The 20,594-nt window shown below is 34.9% G+C and overlaps 1 protein-coding gene across 2 annotated transcripts in view; it reads right to left on the bottom strand.

Annotated features, from left to right (window-relative positions):
* Positions 1-20,594, bottom strand: part of COMMD10 (COMM domain containing 10) — a 180,048-nt gene that overhangs the window by 127,188 nt on the left and 32,266 nt on the right. The gene's annotated exons all lie outside the window — the stretch shown is intronic.

Here is a 20,594-nt window from a genome sequence, read left to right on the forward strand (position 1 = left end):
GAGCAGAGAAATAACATAATCTGAATTATGTCTAAAAATTATGACTGCCATGTGAAAAATAAGCTACACAGAACAAAGGCAGAAGCAGGGAAACTAGAGGCATAAATGACAGATTCATGTCAAACATAAATGATCAGCCACAGGAGAAATAAAATTTCCTGGACTTAATTAATGAACATGATGACCTAGACCCTCTATTCCCTGTGACAAGACTGTAAAAGATGTTAGCACCTGTTACATGTCAAACACAACAAAATTGTTTGCTAACAGATTAGTCAGGCCTCAGAAAAAAATAATCATTGTTTGCAAGGCAGATGATATTTCATTTACAAAGGGCTTTCCATAATGTACATTAACCCTTAAATCTTTAGATGTGCATCCCCAAATCTCTCAGATTCATGAAAGTCAAAACTACAAAGAAATAGCAATGAATTATTCTACTTCCAGGAATGGGAGCCTAAGACCAACTCTCCCACTAAGGATTAACTAGAAAAACTTACCAAGAAATAATTAAAAGCAAAAACTTAAAAACATTTGCTTGAAGGCACTGGATAGCTAACAACAAAGTAATGACTTACAGCTGAGGGTCAGGAGCAGCCCAGAAGTAAACTCTCTTCTGGAGGTACTTCTCCCCCTAACAAAAGCAGATATTCAAATAGCCAGTAAAAGGGGAAAAAAGGAAAGCCATCTTATTAGAAATTTAAGAAAATAAATATTGAAACCACAATAAAATACCACTGGACACTCACCAAAATAGCTAAAACTAAAAAGATTCATTACTAAGTTCTGATAACAATGCAGAACAAATACAACTTTTATACACTGTTGGTGTGAGCGTAAACTGTACAACTACTTCAAAATTAAACATATATATACTTTAGAAGACTGTAAAAATAACTTCAATTCTCCACCCTTTACTATAGACATTACCTCTGAAATGTGACTCTGTAGCGTCTCTCATCCATAATTAGAATCTATTTCCCTACTCCTTGGATTTGGCCTGTACGTGTGTCTTACTCTGGCCAACAGAATGTGTTGAAAACAACCGTATGCCAGTTCGCACCTATAGGCCTCAAGAAGCCTTGCGTCTTGCGTTTCATGCTCCCTCTGAACAAAGTGAACAAACCCAGGTTAACTTGCCAAATGATGGAAGACGTGAAGCCCAGCTACCTGAGTCGCCACAGTGACTAAAGCCATCCTAATAAACTAGTGTGGCCCCAGCAAACTGCTGACACATGAGCAAGCCCAGCTGAGACCAGCCAAGCCCAGCCAGCAAACTACCTTGCCCACACACAGACCCATGATCAACAATAAATGGTTACTGTTTTAAACCATTGAGTTTTGGAGGGGTTCGTTCTACAGCAATAGCTAACTGATGGTATCAGAAGTGAGGTACTGCCACAATTTTAAAAATAAAATATGTAATATTGGTTTTGAAACCAAACAGTGGCCAAAGCCTTGAAAAATGGTGAGCAAACTCTTAGCAAAAGCTGGAAAAGGGTCAGAAAATTTTCACTGGACGCTGAAAAAATGGGAATTTGTGCATGTAGTAACAAAATATGTGGCAAAATTTTGTTCTCTATAGTACTCAGAAGATGAAAAAGTTACTTAATAAACATTTAGATTTGTCTGAGACTTCCAGGCAAATGTTAAGGCAGCTGGTTGTTCCCAGCTGTGCACGACTAAGGTAACAGGGCAAAAAAGAGATGAGCTGAAGAAAAAAGTAATCAGTTTACAAGCAAGATTTAGAAGGAATAAAGAAGGGCCAGGACTTGTTGGGTTGGAAAACACAACTGCTTCTCATCTCCAGTCTCTCAGCTGGCAAAACATTCTCCAAATGTATAGTCTGGGACTGTAGACCAAATCAAGATGTAAAACCCCCTCATTAATGTCTCTAAAAGAATAATGAAGGGGCCTACAAGACCCCCTCAGCTAAATAAAAGGCCTTCTATGGTCTTAAAGGAGTTGTCTCACAGAAGTCTGACACACCCAAAATAAGTCTAGAAAAAGTGTGTCTCAAAAACAGTTATAAGTTTGACTTTTCCCATATAATAACACCCAGCAATTCTACTCCCAGGCAGATACCCAACAGAAATGGATGATCATATGTAACAAGAGGCATGTACCAGAATGTCCACAGCAGTAATACTCATAATAGCTAAAAACTGGAAACAACCCAAATGCCTATCAACATTGTAATGAATATAAATTTTTTAAAACTGTACTGAATAAAATGTGTTCTTTCATATAATAATATGTTATACAGCAATGAAAATAAACTATATCTATATGCAACAAAAATGAACAGCAAAAACATAATTTTGAAGCAAGCAACACAAGAAAATAATATAATTCCTTTTAAATAAAGTCAAAAATAAAACAGTTAAAACTAAACTGTGGTGTTTAGAGATGTATGATTAAGGGGTAAAAATATAAAAACAAAAAGAAAATATTATCATAGAAGGTAGACTACATGAGAGGGAAAAGAAGGGGAAACTATTCAGAAGAGGCCAAGGAGAGTTCTGGCAAGCTGGCAATATTTTATATCTTGATCTGTGTAGTAGTTACACAGATGTCAGCTTTGTGATTAACTGTACATTTGTGTTTTATGCACTTTTCTGTACATACATAATTTAACATGTATAAAAGATGTGCATCAGTGAGACCACAGGACTGTGGCAGCCAAAGAACTAGGAACATGTCCAGGTTCAAAAGCACTTTAGACAGAACTATTTTGTTTAAATGATATGCTCTGCTGAGATTTTATTCAATTCATGTAATCAAAGCAACACTGATTTATTCTGTCAGCCTGTTTAAGACTAAAGGGGAAAAGAGGATTCCCTGTGTTTGCTTAATGATTCAATAAAATCTAGCAGGTACTATATTATGAGATGAACTGTCACCGTCTCTCATCAGGAGCACCATTCACTTTCAATAATAGTTTAAAAAAAATTTTTTTTTTTATTTTTGGCTGCATTGGGTCTTCATTGCTGTGCGTAGGCTTTCTCTAGTTGCGTCGAGCGGGGGCTACTCTTCATTGCGGTGGCTTCTCGTTGTGGAGCATGGGCTCTAGGCGCGCGGGCTTCAGTGGTTGTGGCACGCGGGCTCAGTAGTTGTGGCACACGGGCTCAGTAGTTGTGGCTCGCGGGCTCTAGAGCACAGGCTCAGCATGTGTCACACGGGCTTAGTTGCTCTGCGGCATGTGGGATCTTCCCGGACCAGGGCTCGAACCCATGTCCCCTGCATTCGCAGGCGGATTCTTAACCACTGTGCCACCAGGGAAGTCCCTCAATAATAGTTTTTTAAGATGTGTGCTCAATAGCGATTCAAAAAGTCCTGATAAAATATTATTCCTCCATCATTTATTTACTTGTTCTTCAGAAGTGCCTTGTGAAATTTTACTGTGATGAGAAACGTTTGAGTAGAATTGCCTCCTAGCCCCATTACAGCTGAAAGCAAAGTCCTAGACTTTTTCTGCCAGGGAAAGAGCAGAGATGAGAGAAGCCACAAGAGATGGGAGAATCTTCCTTCAAGGCTTCAGTATGTATCACAGCTGATGATCAGCTAGCAGAGACATGTATAACACAAAATAATAATATGCTACACTTAGAACCTTCTCTTAAAGAAAATGGCACTACTGTAAAAAAAAATGCTGAAAAATCATACATCACTACTTGTATTTGTCCAGTTCATATTCTACTGCTACACCATTTCTGAAATCTGTAACACAAAGTATAAAAGAGGTTACAGATTGATTCAGTTAAGAAAATACTTTTCTTTAAAAATCTAAACTCATTAAACAAGAAAAAAAATCAGCTTTAATCACTAGCTAATAACTGTAATTTAATTTTTAATTTTTAAATTAAATTAAAGAATGTACCAGTTGGCTGATGTCAGTATTGGATATACTATAAGACTGTTATAAATAAAACCTTAGATTTTCCCATAAATCTATAATCGTGAAATGGGCTACAGGGTTGGTAGCATTATATTTTGAAAGAGCATTACAAATCAGACAAAATGCAATTTTAAAATACAAGCTAAAATGTTGAGATCTGTGGTAGATTTAATTCTCCAAATATAGACACAATATCTTTTATCCCACGGGCCCCTCTTTCAATATGACCTTAACACTTCTCTTATAGAGAAGTGTGGTCAATATCCCTCCCCCCTGAAGCTTGCAGACCTTTACGATTGCTTCAACCAATAGAGGACAACAGAAATTACGCTATGTGACTTACGAGCCTAGGTCATAAAAATGTCATGCACTTCTGCCTTAGGATGCTCTTGGATTTAGCTGCCATTGGCACTGGAATCAGGTTAAAGCCTAAAGGGAACTGAGGATAGTGTTAGTGGAAGCCTAAAAGGACCAGAAGGGGTTGTTGGTAAGGGTTTAAAAGTACTGAAATGTGATTGGAAGCTGCAGGAAAGGGGTTCCTTGTTTTATTTTGGAGGGAAGTTTAGAAATACTGTTGTTGGCAGAAAAATTGAAAATGGTAAATGTTCCTAATGAACTCAATGACTAAAAGGGCCACTGGGTTTCTTCTCGTTGCATACAGGAAAGAGATGAGCCAAAGAATGAACTATTAGCTCCAAAAGAGCAAGGACTTGCTGGGTTAAATAAAAGTGTGTGAAGTTACAAGGACCTCCAGATGACAAAATGACTCTCAAATAATGAAATGGCTTTCAGGTAAAGATCAAATCCAGAGTAGGGCTGTAACATGCTGTGTTAAGACTTCAGAAAGAGCTAAGACAAAGCCTCATAGAAATGTTCAGGTTGACAAAAGGTTTTATAAGTTGTATTAGTATTTTTATTGCTATATAACTAATTACCACAAACTGAGTGGCTTAAAACAACATCAAATTATTAGTTCATAGTTCAGTAGGTCAGCAGTTCAGACAGGCTTGGCTGGCCTCTCACAAGGGCATAATCAGATGTCAGTCAGGCAGGGCTCTTATCTGGAGGCTCTGGGGAAGAATCTGTTTCCACACTCATTCAGGTTGGTGGCAGAATCTAGTTCTTGCAGCTAATGGTCTGTGTTCCCTGTTTCTGTGCTGTCAACCAGAAAACACTCTCTTCTCCTAGGGGTTGCCCTCATTCTTTCTCACCAATGTCTCCATCTTCAAACCAGCAACACGCAGAGTCCTTTGTACGCTTCAGATCTTTCTGATTTCTCTTCTGCTACCAGCCACAGAAAACTTTCTGCTTTTAAAGTGAACAGCTGATTGGGCCAAGCCCACCCAGAAAAATCTCCATATCTTAAACCAACTGACTTGGGACTTTAATTAAATCTGTAAAAGATAATTATCTATTTAAACAAAAATAGTATAGTGTAAGGTTCATAACATATTTAAGAAAAATATGTGATAATAAAAGCAAAAGGCCAGGGGTTGGGAGGAATGAACGTATACTACTGTAAAGTTCTTATCAGTGCCTGGAACTTGACACTAAAGGAAAAAAGCATGCTCCCATTCACATTTTAATGCATATTTTAATGGTTAATATTTTTCCAGAACATTATTGAGAAATTGAAATTCATAACAGTTTAAGTATTTTATTTATATCAACAACAGAAGGTTTTAAGTTTACTTTCATGGTTTTATGGAAGCAAACTTATCAGTAATATTTTAAAAATCTACTTCTTTGTTTATGTTATAATCAATTGAGGGAAATGCCATGTTAAATAATTTCTCTTGACCAAGTGACAATCATAAGTAATTTTAAATTAACTTCAGTTTACTGAAACCTCTTTCACAGGACACCACTGTAACTGGTATTGTTTTAAAAAAAATTCTCAAGGTCACTAACACATTTGGGTAAAACTGCACTAAGCAAATTTCAAAACAGTTTTAGAAGATCCAAATATCATGCTGACTTCATAGTATAATTACTGATACTGCATGCTGCTAAAACTATTTCAGATGAAATTCTTACAGGACTTAAATAATCTAACTTTTTTAGAACCAACTCAGTGGCTGTTTTTTGTAAATAGAAGTACTCAGAAAATAACTTTTCTCTGGTTAAAAATACAAAATTTGAAGACACTTCATTTAATTTTTCATATCGTCATAATAATGTGAGATTAGGATGCCCATAATCTAATTTCTATTTTATATAAACTTCCCAATAATAATTTATACTCTCATCTGGTGATCTGTGTATTTCAAACTTCTTTTCATTTTTATTTTAAAATTGAGCAGGTTTATTCATAACTCTTGTTAAAGTTCTGCATTCATCAAACATTCAAAGTTATATTCTCCCACTTTTTGTAAGCAAAGGGACAGGCTTTTTATTAAGTATGCAGCTTTATTTTTAATCAGATTGTTTTATTGTAGAGCTTTATTAACCTTTTTCACTTGGTTCAAACATCTAGGAAAAGAAGGTCACTAGCATTAAAGAACAAAATCCAGTAAGGTCTTTTAATAGACCTAATCTTCCTTTAAACATTTTCTTCCTAAATTTATCCTAAAGATATTAGAGAGACAAAAAAAAACCCAAAAAACAAAAAACAGAAGGAATTATCTTCTTTATGTCTTCTACTTTCACAATTAGTTCTACTTCTGGCAAAACTTAATAATGGCCTTATAAAGAGTTAGGCATTTCAATTTTCCTGCTCTAAACTGGAAAGACCTCTTTAAGTAATGAAGATATCAATGTGCTGTACTGTAATAGACACTTTTAAATTTCCTACCATATTTAATTCTCAGAAAAACCTTGGAAGGTTGCTATTATTGTCCAAACTTTCAGATCAGAATTTGAGCCTCAATCAGGTAAGTAACCTGCTCGAGATTCTTCAGCTATTTCCCAAGAGGTAAACAGTGTGATTCCAAAGCCTGTGTTGCTTTTACTACATACCAAGGCCACCTTCAAAGTCCTTTACATTCTTCTCTATTGTCTGTCAAATGTAATACAGAGCTATTTTTTTAGCTGAATGGCAGAAATAACTAGGAACCAGAGAAATGCTTTGTCCCAGGACAAACACCTATTTAATAAGGTGTGTATTCAGTAACAAAGTCTAAACCTTCTCTACAACAATATTAACATGGGAGAGGTGAGGGGGGAAGAAACCATGAATAAAAATCTTCAACCAGACCTTTTAAAATATAAGAAATTAAAATCATAGTTGTTCACATTTTTTTTGCTCCGCAATTTATTAGGATAATTGATTTTTATAATTCTTATACTAATGTATGTGATATATTTTAGTGACCTAAAATGAAAAATTAATAGGTGATTAATGCTGCAAATATAAATAAAGGCAAACCCCTACTGTACAAAGCAGTATAAGTAGAGCGTACAAGAATGGAAGCCACGGGAGACAGTCATGTATGAATCTAAATCCAATTAAAATAACATGGCTGGTACCAACAGAACCCGGCTCAATACAATTTGAAGAAAATAGGGAATCATATTAGAATTCTTCAAATTGTCATTAACTAGGTCAATATACTCACATTCCTCCCTGTCAAATTTAAAAGTTAGGAACTATCATCTATACTATCTTATCCCCTCCTTTTTTCACTAGGACACACAGAATGTTTGTTTACCTATAAGATTTTTACAAGAATATACTTCCCTGACAAATACAGAATACCAGTGAGTTTATATTTAAGAACCTTTTCTCTCTCCTAACAGGCTCTAATCCTATAAATCAGTAAGAGATTGGTAATAGGCAGGAGACTTTCTTAATGAACACACTAGTACTTTTAAATTCTAAGACAAGAGAACTTGAAGATTCTGAAGGCATAAATTAGTAAAACATAAGAGGGACCAAAGCACAAACAAGTCATCCCTTAATACAAGTGACATATTTAATTCATGTGAATTTAACTGTGATTCAGTTAAATTCAACTATATATATGGACTTCAACTATACACTCTGCACACAGAGAAAGAATACTAATTAAATAATACAAGCAATGAGGCCCACCATTCCCTGAATGAGTGTAACTCCTGGAGTCAGTGTGAGTGTGAGACGGAAAATGTGAATCTTCTGTTTCCTCAGTCGATGCGTGCTGAGGCCTCATGTACTAAGGTGATTCTAGGGCTAAAAGACATACATGCACTGTAAATCTAAATGTTCAACTAAAGAAACAGCAAACTGTTCCAAAAAACTTCTGAAGAAAAATAATACGGCTGAAATTGACTTAATAAGAAATGCTATGATGGGATCCAATGTGGTACTTTCCTAAGGGATTTCCTCTCCCTCCCAAGAATAAGTCTTGTCTCTATGAGATCATCACCTTCTGTACTGACATTAGAGACCCTAAAACCCATCTCTCCATAAGATTCCTTATATGTAAAAGAAAAAAAAAGAGGACGTCACTCTTTTTAATAGTAATGTGCAAAAAGAAAAATAAGTAGTTTTATGGGAGAGGCTGGCAGAAATGAGAATTAGGGAAAACTATGTGGGCTAATAAAGGCAGTCTTTGTAGATTTGGGCCAATTTGCAATATGAATCATTTAATGTAAGTTAATGAATTATAAACTGATAGAATTTTTTAATGTAAGTTAATGAATTATAAACTATCTGATAGAATTTTTACATCAGAGTTTCAAAAATTACCTAAAACTATTTGTAAACCAAACTTCCCCAAAAAGAATATTGGTAGCAAAAAGCACCCTCAAGTAAACAGGTCAAGTTTGCCCTCTGTCAATATATACAATTGACTGGTAGACACATTCTGGTCAGGAAATGTTTATACTTTTATGTAAGTGGCTATGGTTAAACTGCTAAGTACAAATTTCAAGCTCCAAATTCAACATCCCACCAGCAATTAAACAACAGGATAGAGAGAATTAGGTATAAAAAAAAAGATAAAATATTTTACAATTTCTACTTCTTCCCATTTCTGAGGGAAATCATGTTTCCTAAGCCTAACTCACATCTGGCGCTGACAAAAAAAAATGATCGTGTTTATACTTCAATGTGGTTAACCAACAAGGCAGCCTGAGGTTGGGTGACTGGCTGGGCCCTGCAGTTCCCCCAGACACTGCTTGGCTGCCCCAAGGGCAGAACAGGGCAGTCAATATTCAGCTAACCTGTTATCTACTTGCACTTCAGCTGAGCAGCTATCATCTAGAAAAATCCAGTACAGACTCTATTTTACTACCAGAAACTCCCTGATTCTCTAGTACTATGAGTACTTCATCACCCAGACAGCCCTGCCAGAAAAGAATAGGAAAACTCTCAGTGCAATCGTCTGTCAAGGTCATTCTCTCACTCCTCATGCTTGGCAGATGGAAATGAATCACCTACCCTCCGGAGAGCTTCATGACTATCAAAACAAAATGTTTAAGAGCAAGATAAAACCATATAGACTATGAGAACAGGCACTAGCCATGGACCTCACTAAAGACAGATGGCAAAGTAATCACTGTGGAAGCATAGTGGTTACTTTATTAAATTGTACATTATTTTCAGTCCTTCTGGGCAAATAAAAAAAAGTGACTTATTGTTTATTAATTTCAAGGATCCGATGAGACAAAGTATAAAAGCACGTAGGATACCTGGCATATATTAAATGGTCAATAAATGTTATCTATTATCATTACCTTCTTAATTGTTTAAATGTGGCAGTATCAGGCATAGTGGTTACTTTCTGTGCACTGTGCACTGCAGCTATCGAGACACTCAGCTTTAATGAGCTCCATCCACCTAGGCTGACTAGGATTCAGAAAAAGGCAGAGTGGCAGCACTTACAAAAGAGACAATGAGGTATCTCAGCCACCTGCATATTTCATATAATATTATGAAGAAATTAGACGTCCCCTCAGCCTCCAAATAGGTCATAATCCATATGAACTGACCCAAGGCAACTTGTGGGTTTATTTCTTAAATAAACAACATTTCGTTATGAGAAATGTTTACCTGTTTTTAGGAATTACCATTAATTAGATCGCATTTTAAACTGTATTTTTAAACTTGTTTTTATTTTTAAACTTGTTCTTGTCCTATATAATATCCCCTCATCTCCAAAGATCTTACTCTTTAGAAGCAGACAGCTGAAATACATAGAATTAGGTAGTACTTAATTCATAAATAACATGTGTACCATCAAAGAGAAGTGTAAATACACTTATATGGCAGCAGTGTTATTATTAGTCATTACCATGCCAACCTAAAATACCTGAGGAGGTGACTATAATTTAACTTATAAACGAATACACAATACCCACTCTCAAAGCTAAGAAATCTATAAATTATATCTAAATATAAATTTATATATAAATCTATAAATTACTTATCTGTGTACAGCAAAATGCTTGATAAATTTAAATCGTTCAAGCTACTTTAGGTATATGCTTACAATGTTCATATTTTCTTGTACTTCAGAGTCAAAAGAAGTCAATATACATAAAAATCAGTTGAAATGTAGAGAAAATACCCAAATTAAAATGAGGATGAAAATCTGAGCATCATTTACATGAGACAGAAGAACTTCTGATTTCTCATTTTAAAATAAGACTATCGTAAAACTAGCAACAGATTTTTGGTAGACTATTTCTTCTATTATTATACATTAACAATTAAATAATATCCTCCTCCTCCTCTCTTAACTAAAAAGGATGATTGCAATATGCCTGCCTCACTGGAGTGTTTTGAGACTCAATATTTGTAGATTTTTGAGCCTTGTGGCTAAAAGAGTGAATACAAAGTATTATAATCAAGAATAGCGATATAAAAACAAAGATGGTTTAAGATAATAGAAAATTACATTTATAAGTGGCACAATGCCATACTACCCCTGTGGACTTGTTCTTTCAGAGTACATACTCTAGGAAAGGTCACTGTGGGTGAAAATAAACCCCACGGGGAGTTCAAGTAGCCTACAATGCAATATTAGTAATTAAGGAAGTGGTATTCTTCCTCTATATTCATTTGGGAATCATTTCTACTAATTAGAGAAAAGGAACAGTGATTTGTTAAAAATGATGGTTACAGAAAATTCAATCTGAATTCCAACAGCCTGCTTACAAAGGAGAATACTGTAACACTGAACAATTTTTTTTAGTAAGGGCAAACTACTATACAAGCCATCAAGTCAGTACTCCACTATCTTCCAAAATAATATATTCCTAAAAATATTTTCCAGAATAACCTATGTTCCTAACACAATGTTGAACTATAGCACTGCAAATTCAAATTCAATTAACATTAAGTGCCTACTATGTGAGAGTCATTCTGTCGATAATAGGCACTTCACAGATATTTAATTCTATCAATAATCCTAGAAGGGTATTACTAGCCACATTTTCAAATTGGGAAATTTGCTGCAGAAAGATTCAGATTCTTGCCCACAGTCTAAGAATTTAAACTCAAGTCATCTCACTTTTACACTTTAAATCCAGTGTACCCCCTTCACTCTGTCAGACTGGGGTCTCATCTGGCTATGCCAATAATCAACTGACAAACCATTCAACCTCACTGGGCCTGAGTTTTCTCAGTAAACTTAGAGGGTTGAAATATTCCCTAAGTTGGTCTCCTTCATCCTCCTCTCTCTCTCTCTCTCATTCTCTCTGTCTCTAAAATGTACTATTTTAATCCTTTTAAAGTATACAATTCAGTGGCTTCCAATACATTCACAATGTTGTGCATTAATTTCAGAACGTTTTCACCACCCCAGAAAGAAACCAATAACCTTTAAGCTGTCAGTCCCCATTCTTTCCTTCCCTCAGGTCTTGACAACTGCTAATCTGCTTGTTGGTTCTATGGATTTGCCTAACCTGGATATTTTATATAAATGAGACCATACAATGTGACCTTTTGTGTCTGGTTCCTTTTACTAAGAAAAATATTTTTGAGCTTCATATACATTGTAGCATGTATCAGGACTTCATTTCTGTTTATGGCTCAACAATATTCCATTGTATGTGTATACTACTATTTGTTTATCCATTCATCCATTGATGGGCATTTGAGTTGTTTCCACCTTTTGGCTACTGTTATGTACTGCTATAAACATGCATGCAGATGTACATATTTGAGTCCTTGTTCTCACTTCTTCTGGGTATATATCTAGGAGTGAAACTGCTGAGTTATTCAATAGTTCTATGTTTGAATTTCTGTGGAAATGACAAACTATTTCCCATAGTGGCTGAACCACTTTACATTTCCACCAGCGATATATGAGGGTCCTAATTTCTCCACATCTTTACCAACACTTGTTATTTTACTTTTTTTTGTTTTTAAGTATAGCCATCCTAATGGGTGTGAAGTGGTATCTCACTCTTGTTTTGATTTGCATTTCCCTAGTGATTAATGATGTTGAGTATCTTTTCATGTGCATGTTGGCCATTTTTATATCTTCTTTAGAGAAATGTCTATGCAAGTCCTGTACCCATTTTTTTTTTTTTTTTTTTTGTGGTACACGGGCCTCTCACTGTTGTGGCCTCTCCCGCCGCAGAGCACAGGTTACGGACGCGCAGGCCCAGTGGCCATGGCTCACGGGCCCAGCCGCTCCACAGCATGTGGGATCCTCCCGGACCGGGGCACGAACCCGCGCCCCCTGCATTGGCAGGCGGACTCTCAACCACTGCTCCACCAGGGAAGCCCTCCTTTACCCATTTTTTATTTGAGTTGTTTGCCTTTTTGTTGTTGAGTTGTAGAAGTTCTTTACATATTCTAGACAGCAATTCCTTACCAGGAATTTGCAAACATTTTCTCTCATTCTTTAGGTTACCTTTTCTTTTTCTTCATAATATCCTTTTTTTTTTTTTTGTGGTACGCGGGCCTCTCACTGTTGTGGCCTCTCCTGTTGCGGAGCACAGGCCCAGCTCACAGGCCCAGCCGCTCCATGGCATATGGGATCTTCCCAGACCGGGGCACGAACCCGTGTCCCCTGCATCAGCAGGCGTACTCTCAACCACTGCGCCACCAGGGAAGCCCCATAATGTCCTTTGATGCACAAGTTTTTAATTCTGATGAAGTCCAATTTATCTATTTTGTCATTCGTGCTTTTGATATTATATCTAAGAATCCATTGCCATATACATCTAAGATCTCTTTTGGCTGGAAAATTCCATCAGCCTTTGCTCATTCCATAAATAAAGTTGTATATGAATAATAATTCTACTTGTTTTACTGCTGAGAATTATAAAAGGGTTATTTCTGGAGTTATTATTATATTACCCTTACAAAGGAAGTGGCAGTATTTTAACTTTGGATAAAATGGCCCTTTAAAGATGGATAGGTTGGAACTCCTTGAGATAAAATGGAATAACGCTGAAAGAAACTGCATTTTTGCTCGATTATAAAAAGAAAGGAAGAAGGGGAAAGAGAGGGAAGAAGAGAGGAAGGGAGAAGATTCAAATAAAAAATTCCCAAGTGACCGTGGAACTAATGTGTCTGAGGTTCCTCTGTACCACAAATGACTCAAGGGAGCCTGCGGTTAGGGTTCCAGTTTTATAGCCAGATTCTCACTCTCCATCACGCCACCCACAACATACACCATATCCTCACTTTCCAACTGATCTGATTTAGAATCTATGGTCCATCACTAAAATCACTCCCTTGTACACAAGGCCAATCCTTTGTCCCTTTCTCCCTTCACCTGATACACCTGACAAAGATGAAATGCTGATTAAACCCAATTATCTACCTACTTCACAGTTGCATCAGAGCAACTAAAAATGGATAAAGGAAAATATACACCATTTCAACAGTTCTCATTTCAAATTCATGGTCACAAATCTCAAGTGGGCAATAAGCACTGGTCAGTAACAGTGAAACAGCCTAAAATAACTAGTTTGTTCATTTTCCCAATATCCAAAATAACTGTTTCATACTTCCTCCCCTGTTCTCAAACCTTCTAGACCTACCCACTCCCTCAACTAATGACTGCATTCAGAAACAGAAGCAATCAGACACAGCTTCCTCTTCTACCACCCAAACTACCTACCTAATCCATTCTCTTTCTTTTTTGCTGTTACAACAAATAATGTGTTCCCACTCTCATCAAAGTCCAACCCTTTCATTTGTGCTCTGGCCCTCTTATCTTCTCACTTTCTCATGGAACTTATATCCCTCTCTCTCCTGCAGCGTCAATTTCTCCCCAATGGATGTGGAATTGGCATACAAACCTCCTCTAGTATCTCCAGTCACTGAATCCACATTCCCCTACATTGACTATTCCGTTTCTGTTTCTTGAAGGAGTTACGTTATATAGTTGCTTTCACTTTTTTGCCTCGTTTTCTTTCCTCAATTTACTCCCATCAGGATTCTTCTGCCTCTAAATTGTGATTGAGACTACAATTACCAAGGTTATCAGAGAAGTCCATCTAACCAAATCCAACAATCATATATATGTCTGTTCTCCTCTTTCCTGGCCCCTCAACAGTATTCAATGCCGCCCTCCATCTTGAAACACCTCCTTCTCCTGTCCCACAGAGTGATCATCAGTGACTTCCATGACACTAAGTTCATTTTTTTTTTAAACTTCTATATAGTGATTATAAGTTCAGGCTATTGTGGCAGGTGGACCTGGGTTCAAATCTTGCCCATATTACTTTCTAATATCCAATCTAGGGAAAGATACATAATCACTGAGACTAGTCTTCTTAATCTACAAGCTAGGGAAAATACTAGTACTTAATTCACAGCTGTGAGGGTTAAATTAGTATCTTTTTTTTTGTCTCTCTCTCTTTTACCTCTTACATCATGTAACATTACTCACCCCCCAAGAAATGCTCTCTTGCTTTGGTCACTGGCTGCTCCTTTCCCAATCACTGTGATAAGCTCCTGTAGCTCTACTTGCCTTTTAAATTTGGGAGTTCATCAGCTTCTATACTTCCTCCCTAAGTGACTAACCTCTTCCATCTCATAACTGAAATGATAATCAAAACCTCGATGATTTCCAAGTCTCAATTTCTAGTCTATAATCCACTCCCCACCTCACCGACTGCCATCCAAACAATCTCCACCTGGCTATCTCAGCTACCTCATACTCAACATGCTCAGAAGATAAGCCCCTATCCTTTTTCATGTGTTCTTTCCTCCACCTGAAACTCCCCTGCCTGTTGCAGTCTCCAACTCCTTGCTGTCAGTTTCCACAGTTCCATGTATTTCTTCTTTTGTAACAGTCACTAAACTTAAATATATTTACCGGCTTAATGTATGTATTCCCTTTTAGACCATAAGCTCCATGATGGAAAATAAAACCCGTCTATACCACAAATACCTTGCCTAGTACCTCATGCATGGTAAAGGTTTAATAAATGTTTCTTGAATTGAATTTGAGCTATTTTAAAAGTTGTTGCTTATTTAATTTATTGAACTTTAATTTATTGAATTTTATTTGTTCAGATGTCTAATTCATTGTTAACACTTTTATTTCAAAATACCTAAGCCACTCATTTACATTACTATCATTTCTAATCCATAAAAATACATTAAACAAAATTTAAAGGTACTTTTAAACATATTCTATTATGTTTGAGGAATTCTACAATTATCAGTTGCCTCCAGATTTCAAAAAAGTAAAGAAGTTCAGAAGCTAGGAAAGACAAGTGAGGGTGATATTGTTTCCCTACTTTGAAATTTCACAAAATTTTTGAAAAGAATTTTAGTAAAAAGATGATTTTTTAAATTATGAAATACATGGAGTATTTTTTTAAAAGATTTTCTCCTCCAAGTCGTTTTTATAATTTTCTCCACATGAATACTAACTTCCATCACACTCTGTGTATTAATATTTTGTTTTTACTCATCAAAGATACACAGTGTCTAAAACAATATTTTTGCTAGCTTAAAAGTCTTATCCATAGATAAATGCAGACTTTCCATTAGGCAACCTAAAGTACAGAAAAAGACTTATACATACATACTCTTCACACGCATATAAGGCGGTTCATTTTGTGATACCAAGGAGCTATACACGTATGATTTGAACACTTCAATATACTTGAACACCTAAGATCTTTCAGAAAGTCATACTGATCACAAAACTAAAAAAAAAAAAAAAAAAAAAAAAAAAGAAACCACACTAAATTGAGGAAAGACAGTTTTGTATTGCTCTCATTTAGAAAACATGACACCTTAAAGGATACTATCATTGAGAAACTGATCACAATGAAAAAGGATACAAAACAAAATTAAGAATCAGAAAACTAGAGCCACAAAGCCTTAGGATTACTTAAATAAATAAATTTGATTGCAAAGAACCAGGCTTTTTTTTCAAAGTATATGGGCAATTGTCTACCAAATAAGGGCTGTTTCTATTTACTCTAACTGCTAGAATATTTTATGAGACTGCTTCTACATGTTCTATAATAAAATAAAACACATACAACAAAAGCTTCTTTAATGTGTATACTAATGGAATAAAGAAATTATAAATGATAGGGCTCTATAATCTTACAAAAATACCAGGGCTTTTCACTGGTCTCCTAAAATTATCCAAAATAATTAAATAGTTATCAAAGAACCTACTTTTGAGATAGTAATGTTACACTTTTCTCCAGAAGCTCTTGTATCCTTTGAATGCCACCTTTGAGTGTGTGTGTTCCTAAAACGATTATGAAAAGCCAATTATCAAACTATAGTAAAGACCTTTTTTTGGTTTACACCCTTTCACCCAGTAATTACACTCCTGAAGAATAACCATAAGTTCCAAGGATGCTTTATTCATTCATTCATTTGTTCATTCATCATTCAATAAGTGTTTAATGAACACCTACCATGTATTTATAAACAAAAATGTTTATCACAATATAATAGGAAAATACTGGAAGCAAACTCATTATTTGACAACAGAGGAACTGGTAGGAAATTGTAGTAAGTCATAGCCAAAACGTGATGCAGTCAGTCATTTAATATATTAATGATGAGTCTGAATATGGAAAAGATCTGTTACAGAGTTAAATGAAAAAAGCAGAATATAAAATCAAATAGAAAATCAAAGAAGACTTTCAAAAGAAAGTAGCTATTAAAAAAAAAAGAAAGTAGCTATTGAACGAACACTGAAGTAAAAAAGACTGCACAGTGGTGGTAAATCTGTGAGTTTTTCTTTCCATATCTATAAAATTTTCAAAATAAACGTATACAACTTAGGTAATAAAAAAAGAACCAGAAACATCTTCTTTAAAAGACAAGCAATATTCATCAATCATTTCATTTCAAAAGTAAAAACCACTGACCTGTCTTAAAATTCTTCTAAACCCTGAATAAAACCATCCCAAATGACACAAATAAAAGTATCTTGACACAGACCTGCTCATTAGACAAAGCTAATTTTATAAATTTCTGATCAAAATCAGTGAGTAAGAAAGCCTAAGACTTTATAGAATGTCTTTTCAGATCATAAGATAGTATACTTTAGAAAATGAATAATTGCTATTTATCAAAAAAGAAAAAAAAAGTTCTGACTGATGAATGAGACTATCTTCTCATACCACATCTAGTACTGAACAGTAATAACAAAACTTCAACTCTTTTTCTTAAACCAAATGCAAACGTCACTGTTTTTTAAAAAAATCACTTATAACAGAGGTATAGGAAAAAAAACGACTGGAAGGTCATATAACAAAACATAACAATGCTGTGGGTACTAGAATTACACTTGATTTTAATTGGCTTTTTTTCCCTATATTTTCCAAAATGTCCATTATAAATATATACACAAATATTGTAACACAGAAAAATAAATTTAAATTATCAAGAGAATATGCTGAAATATATTCACTATATAGATTAATAAAAATACAACATTTGTAAACTTTAGACTTGTTCATCAAAGCAGCTCAGAAAAATTTGAAGGTCCTTCCGAATCAGTCAATATAAACATTACCTTTAAGAAGATCAAAATACTTTAAATTTCTAATACAAAGAGTTCATGATTTGAACAGCATATGTGTGTTTTTCTCTTACTGAAAAACCTGTCATATACACAGCTAAGGATGTGTTTTTAATGATATACCCTATTTCTTTGTTCACGACACATCAACATCAATGATGTCATATAGCCCTTACAATAAGCTCTGTTAATAAATGCAGTGTCTATTGAACTGAGACAATATCAAAACATACAACTTTACTTACCACATAAAAGAATATATTAGTGTCTTTCATTGACTTTAGTGTAAAATTGTTTTAATTTAATCAAAGAAATAGAAAAGGAAATTTAGAATCCACGTAATTATAGTTTTATGAAGAACAATAATAAAACAATCATTGCATTTTAGAAAAGCTTTCAACACCTTGAAACATATACACATATTACAGGATAACTGCTAAGTTATTAAATAAGCAAAATGATACAGTATCCTAGCAATAAATATAGCATAGGTCTCTGAAATAAAATTGCCTGACTTCAAATCCTAGCTCTGTTTATTAGTTAGGAACAACCTAGGAAAATAAACTAACCACTACATGTTTCCATTTCTCCATCTATCTATAAAATACAGATAATAATAAGAATTCATACCTGGAAGAGATGTTTTAAATATCAAAGGAGGTAATACCATATCTACATAGAGTAAGCAATTTAAAAAAGCTTTTTCCCCCTTTTTCTCAATTTAAATAGAATTTGTCATACATTTTGAAAATAAGAATGAAGACCTCTAATTTTAAAAATTGCTATTAAAAGTCCTAAGTTCACTCAAGACCATAATTACCCTTCTGCAACCTGAGCACAATCCAATGGAACACTTAGATAAATGTTTAGAAAGTTCTCTTGTCAAGGTGACTTTATCTCAGTTGTTTCAAAAGAAGAAGAAAAAAAGAATGAAACACAAGGATTCTTTCTTAAAGGATGAACAAAAAGAATTTAGAATCACTGCATTTACAAAATATGATTGTCTTCAACAGCAAATTTATTGAGGAAAATGCAAGATTAGTAGTAAAATTCAAGTATTTTAGTGTTTTTAGGATATTCAGTTAAAGTGTTGATGCCATCCTAATTACCAAATCTGTTACATATAAAATTGCTATTCTCTATAAAGAAATTTCAACTGTCTATGACTAGTCTGGAACCAGTTATGCTCTAACCTAACACAGCCATTCAACTATCTTTGGGATTACTGTATTCTCTTTTCTCATAAAGAAGTTAACACAGGTGGCAGAATGTAACAAAAAAAATCAACAGTGTAGAAGGCTTTTTAATAAATTTCATTTTGGCAAATGATCATATGCAAATTAGCAAATATTGAAATCAGAATGATTTTATTTATTTGTTCTGTACATATCTGATTAATAGGCACTAATTTTGTTGATGGAAACAAGAGAACTCTATTGTTATATACAGATTAGAAATGTAAACACTTAGCATTTCCCACAACTACTGACTTCACAAATTATTTTGAATGTTATTTCAAATAACACTGTGAGTGCCAGAGGTTAGGTAAGCAAAGAGCTCTACTGCCCCCTAATGAAGTAAAACAAAAAAAACAAAAAAGCCAAAAAACTCAGAAAACTTGTTTTGAGGTATGTGTGGAACAGGAAAATAATCTTACTTTGCTAAATGCAGTAGACAAACAGTAAGAAAATTAACTGAAAACAACTAGAATATCTATCAAAATACTATAGGAAAAGCTAGAATCATCCAGTTTTCATGATAAAATTAGTAGCGAAACAGGAAAGCCTCGAGACAGAAATGTTCTAACAGAAAGGAGGCCAGTACAACAATGTTATCTAAAGTGACAGCAATTAAAACTTCACTGCAGGCTACACTTTTCATGTGTATGTTGGAAGGCAATGAGAAGAAAGAGGTTCTTAGAAACCATGCTTCTCAGTGAATTACTGTAAGTTTTCAGTTCAGCAGCTCATAAGCATTGTAAATACTATCAAAATATTCTCTTACAATTTGCACTGACTCTAATCCTCTCAGAATTATTTTAATATATGTGTACTTTCAGGATAACTACACTGTAAAACATACATTTGACAAAAAAAACAACAACATACATTTGAAAGAATTTTACCTGTTTCCTGTTTTAAACAAATGTCAATTTCTTAAGCATGACAACTTTGTACTTTAGGATACTCTACATCATAAGCTAACCAGCGATAACTTTTAATCTTCCTTTTAATAAAATTTCTCCCTTCCTTTAACAAATTTGGTTTTTAAAACATGTTCCATACTCATGTTCCTTTTACCTAATACTCTAACCTGTCTAGAATTCCCGAATTCTCATTCAGAACAGAGCAAATGGTTGGGGGAAGAGTAGTGTGTGGTCCTTAATAACAGAAGTTATGTAAAAATTAACATCAAGGAATCAGATATAACAAGAGTACAAAGAATAGAATACCAGATCATAAAAACATGGAGAAAAAGTAAAGCTTCCCAGCAGCAGTTCACTGAGGGGAACAGAGGTATGGTAGATAACTGTTCCTTTATAGCTAGGGCACACGTCACTTGGAGAGGGCATGTTTCTAACCAGGCTGACCGTGGTTGTACATTCCATTACGTGTCTGCTGTTTACAATATATAAGAAATAAGGACCAAATCCACAAAATGCCACCGGGGAGATAGGCAACACAGAGAAAGAGGGTCACTTAAGTCTGCATATGAAATGAAAATATCCTTTACATTTGTGTGCTGCTGCTCCTCTTCCCAAGTGTCTGTTAATGAAAATGGTTCTCTAGCTCTGCAAGTCA

Source organism: Mesoplodon mirus (assembly GCF_964341445.2).
Source record: "Mesoplodon mirus genome assembly, chromosome: 5".
NCBI classification, from domain to species: Eukaryota; Metazoa; Chordata; class Mammalia; order Artiodactyla; family Ziphiidae; genus Mesoplodon; species Mesoplodon mirus.